The 5,347-nt window shown below is 45.8% G+C and overlaps 1 pseudogene; it reads left to right on the forward strand.

Moving 5' to 3' along the window:
- Nucleotides 1-1,854: 1,854 nt before the first annotated feature.
- LOC136465629 (protein ALP1-like) lies at nt 1,855-3,197 on the forward strand (annotated as a pseudogene).
- Nucleotides 3,198-5,347: the final 2,150 nt, after the last annotated feature.

Here is a 5,347-nt window from a genome sequence, read left to right on the forward strand (position 1 = left end):
GGAGGGTGTGGGGGATCATCGGGACGAAGGCGCGTCATCACCCAAGAGCGTCACCTAGGAGCGTCGGGGGTGGAGAGGCTGAGCTGCTTGCCTGTAGAGAGGCTCTTCTTCTGACTATACAATGGATACCCCACACGGTCACTATCGAAACTGATGGTTATACAGTTAGTCAGGCCTTGAATTTACAAAATAAGATAACAGGTCCCGTCTAGCCGTACAAGTAAAGAAAACACGAGCACTCGCGGATGAGATTCAGGGGGCTGGTTTTGCTTTCATGAAGAGATAATAGTATAGGGTTGATGATCGATGTTGTAGCAAAGCATGCCTATAAAGTTTTGTCATCAGCAGTGCGGCTGCGACATGTACCTGATTTTGATGTAAGATTAGTGGTAAATGATGTAACCTTTCCTTATTAATAAAGCTCAGTCTTTCTCGCACAGGAAAACGTGTGGTCCTTGATGAGAATTTCAAATTTACAAACATCTGGTCAACTCGGCCCTCGAAACGGGTTTCAAGTGTGCGTGATTTCTGAGTTGAAGTCGTTCACGTGGACGTACGTTACTCTAGCGGATTGTGCTACGTGGTGATCTACACATGTGACAACCTAGCCAAAAGGTTCGGTGTGTCCGTCCATGGAAGGTAGTATAGTGGTGGGAGGTTGGACTAGCGCCAAATGCTGCTGGTCCATGCATCATGCGCTGATGAATGACGACCAAACAGATGAACAAGCACTAGTACAGGCAAGTGTATGCTGCATGCATGAGCAGCCAGCCCAGCCATGTACTGTTGCCCTTTTGGCAACAACGTAACGTGAGGACCAGGTGCATGGATATTGGATAGAGACCAGACCTTCAAATAAACGGTGTGTTCATCACCGATCCCCACTAGCAAATATAGCAACAACCAAACACAAACAGCTAGCAAATGATCATAGTTGGTTTATACTAGCGCAAACCAAAACCACGGTCATTTCCAGGTGCATATAGCTCTGCAGGGCACGTACGACTGCTGGTTGGTATATATTGGGGGTGATTGGTTGCCCCGATGGGACGGTCCTAAGGCCCATCCGGTACGAGTTGGTGCTGTGAGGGCGTGATTGGTATCTCGACTCGCACCATTTGCCTGCTCCTCTCCATACCTTTCCCCTCCGCCATCCCGCACGCCTCCATCTTCTCGATTTCATCTTCCCTCTCGGTCCTGGCTCGCTCGGTGCTTGGCGGGAACCTTCGCACCGAGCGCGGGAGATGAGGCCGTCCGGGCCATAAAGCGCGCGCGCGGGTCTCGGCTAGGGTTACCACCCTCACTCTTCGCCTCTCCTTCTGCCATTGCTCCGGTGCGAACTCCCGTCTTGCTCCCCCTCGACCTCGGTAGCCTACCGAGACGACCCTCGCCGGCGGATTTCTCTCGGTCCTCCGGCGCTTGGACGGTATATATGCCACCTGCGCTCTTCCCCTCCTCTTCTTCACTGTCGTTTTTTTGTTGATTTGTTGGTGGATTTTGCTTGAAATGCCAAGAAATCAGGGTTCTTGGTTTGACATCCTCAGATATGTACGATGCTATACCTAATTTACCTGTTCCTAGCTCAGATCTGTACATGATGCTTCGTTTTTGGTTTATACCTCATGTTTTGTGTAGATCTTGTACATGTTAATGCCTATTTTGTTGTACACACTGAGCAAAGTGCCTAGAGGTCATGATGTTGATTGGTTAACAGTATACGCTGGAGGAGCACCCTTTGGTGTGGCAGCCACGTCTTTCATTGTTCATTTTGTCTGATTTTTTGCTTGCTAAGCAGTACATACCCATGTTGCATGCTCGCTTCATAATGTTGCCCTCCATCCTATTGTGGTAGACATGGCGTTTGAAGCTAGGCGAAGGGCTGCCGCTGTTGTGGTTGTTGCAGTGGCGGCTTGGTTTTTCATGTGGTTTAGGAGGAAAGTTGAAGATTCGCGCTCAGTCACCTATGGTCCCTTGGCTGAGAGGGACATACAAAGGATGAACAACCTTAGATACATCTATGAATCTGATGATGTGCATTGTGTCAACCTTCTTAGAATGAGGAGGGCCCCTTTTTTCAACTTTGTGACCTTTTCCGTAGTAGAGAGCTTGTCATTGACAGCATACATGCATCTGTTGAAGAACAAGTAGCCATGTTCTTGCATGTTGTTGGTCACAATGAGAGGTTTAGGGTGGTTGACCTTACCTTCAGGAGGTCCGCAGAGACAATTAGTAGGTTCTTCCAGAAGGTGTTATATGCGGTAGGAGAGCTGAGGAATGAATTGATTGTCCCTCCTGCCACCAATGTATATCCTAGGATCCTTGGGAGCAGAAGGTGGTACCCTTATTTCAAGGTTGGTATCCATAACTTGTCATACATAGGTCTCATGCATTATCAGTTTAGTGTCAATATTCACTTGCACTTATGTTTTTTTTTTCAATTAGGCCTGCATAGGAGCAATTGATGGTACTCATGTATTAGCTAGAGTGCCTGTGAAGATGCAAGCTGCCTTTAGAGACAGGAAGCACACCATCACACAAAATGTGTTGGCAGCCATGGACTTTGACCTCAGATTCATCTATGTGCTTGCTGGTTGGGAGGGATCTGCACATGATGCTCTTATCTTGTCTGATGCTCTTGAAAGAGATGATGGACTTAGAGTGCCACCAGGTATCATCCAAACCAAAAAAAACTTTGACACTTTGCTTAATCCTAAATGAAACTACTAAAACATGTTCCTATCTGCTAATTTTTAGGCAAATTCTATCTTGTCGATGCTGGCTATGCAGTGAGGCCTGGTTTCTTGCCACCATTTCGTGCCACAAGGTACCATTTGAGGGAGTTTGGTTCAAACCGACCTCAAAATCAAAGAGAGCTTTTTAATCTAAGGCATTCATCTCTTAGAGTAACAGTTGAGAGGGCTTTTGGGGCTCTAAAGAATAGATTCAGGATATAGGACAACAAACCTTTCCACCCATACAAGACCCAAGTTAAGCTTGTTCTAGCCCGTTGTATTCTTCACAATTGGATCCTCAGGCATGGGCAGGACGAGCATGTGCCTGCTAAATCCACATGGACACCTAACATCAATGATAATGCCTCACAACCAGATCATGTCCCTGACAATGGTACCTGGGCACAACAGAGGGAGACATGGGCTGCACAGATGTGGCAAAACTGGGGGAATTCTAGGGTGTAGTGGCATGGTGTGTGTACTGTTTAGTAGCATTGGAGAAACTTGTATTTTTACTGAGACCTATGGCACTTTGCAATGATGTAGTACCTATTCCTTTTCTGCCTATTTGATCTGTTCAACTTGTATTTCATATCATGCAATTTGTTTTCCTTACGTACTGGTTGTGGATAGGAAATGGACAATGTGCCTGACTAGGTTGTTAACATTGGTGGTGAGGACAATGTGGTGGAACAGGGTGGGGTAGTTGATGCTGATGATGGCAACCAAGCAGCCCCTCAGCCTAATGGCCCTATGCACTAGAGTCATGTCCAGTCTAGGTTCATGCTTAGGAGGTTCCATGATTTGGTGGGGCAGGGGGTCAAAACTAAGAAAGGGTTCAAGGAGGTACATGTTAGGTAGGTTGCACTCATGGTCTCTGAGTTTGCTGGGGTCAATATGACCACCTAGCAGATTTACAATCACCTGAGAAAGTGGAGGCAAAGGTGGGTTAAGGTTGTTAGGCTCAAGAATTTGAGTGGTGCTCTGTGGGATGAGGACCACCATATGATAGTACTTGATGATGAACACCTGCTAGGCCACACCAAGGTTAGAAACTATTTGGATAACACCTCAGTTATCCCTTCTCTTTTGTTTTGCTCCCCTATGTCTAATAGTTACATCTGTTTCACTAACTAGGACCATCCTGCTGATGCTAAGTTCTTGAACACACCAATAGAGAACTATGTTCAGATGGAGGCCATCTTTGGTGGTAACCAGGCAACAGGTAGGTATGCAATGGGCTCAAATGAGTCTCTGGGTACTCCAACCGACATTGGCCAAGGTGATATTGATACCGTTGAGGACAACACTGACTTAAGTGGCACAAAGGCTAAGTCTAGAAAGGGAACTCCTTCTGGTATGGAAGGCTCTAAGGGTTCTGATGCCAAGGGCCGAGAGGAAAGGGGTGGCAAGAGAAGAAAGCTTGCCCCAGAGGAAATAGACCTCATGAATGGAATGATCAAGGCTATGGAGTCTGTAGGAGATGCCTTCAAGACTCCACAGCACAATGAGGTGCATCAGGATCTTTATGGCTATGTTATGGACTACCCTGGGTACTCACAGGAGGTACTCATGTTGCCCTGGTTTACCTACTAAAGAACAAGGCTGAGGGACTTTGCTTTGTTCAGATGATAGAGGCTCATAGGATCCTGTGGCTTAGGACCTACCTGAGCACAACCTACTTTGCTTAGATGCATACTAGCTGGCCTCTCCACTTTTGCAGATAGCCATGCTAATTGTCTTATGTTGTAGGAAGTATTTTGATGTGTAGCACTTACCTCAACTGATGCTACAAAGAACCATTTGCCGCCTAACCAAGGCTACACCTAGTCTGGAATAGCATAGGAGACATGGTGATGGATGTGAGGCTTTGTTGATCTGTGTGGTGTAGACATTAACAAAGGGTGATGGATTGTCACTTAGTTCATCTGAGCCCTAAAATACCTTTGATTGTCAGTTCACCTAATACATTTCAGATGTTGTTATTGTTCTTGTAGGAGTTCCTATTTGGCCGATGATGCAAACTATAGCAATCTGAGGTGGCTGTGGGTATTATTCATGTTGTTGCTTTATTGTCCGCTTGTCTTTTCTCATGTCTTTCATCAAACCGTGGGATACATCTATTCCCAAGCAACTGTTGTAGGCATGCCTACTGGATGGCTAGGATGGACGTGTCCCATGGTTCCATGGGAGTCATGAACTTGCCTTAGCAATTTGTGTTCTTATTTGCCACCTGGGATGATTGCAGTTTTTTACTGAGGCTTATACAATTGTGAGATCCTTTTCTTGCCTATGAAGATAACAATGCTAGTTTGAGTAATGTATTATGCACATTGTTGACCTTGGACTTGTGAGGTACTGGAGCATTGTTTCTTCTATCTTATGCTTATGCTTCTCATGGCTGTAATCAAACCATGTGAGACATCCATGCCCAAGCAACAGCTGGACAATTCTAATGATTTGATGGCTGGGCTAGATGCCTCTCATGGTTTCATTCCTGTCATGATCTTGATTTTCTACAATCTGTTTGAGGTTTGTTGCTATCTATGTTTCTTAAGCTCCAAGTTCAAGGTCAAATGAAAAGGCAATTAAATCTGAGGCAAATCGATTGAACT

Source organism: Miscanthus floridulus, chromosome 7, assembly GCF_019320115.1.
Source record: "Miscanthus floridulus cultivar M001 chromosome 7, ASM1932011v1, whole genome shotgun sequence".
Taxonomy (NCBI): Eukaryota; Viridiplantae; Streptophyta; class Magnoliopsida; order Poales; family Poaceae; genus Miscanthus; species Miscanthus floridulus.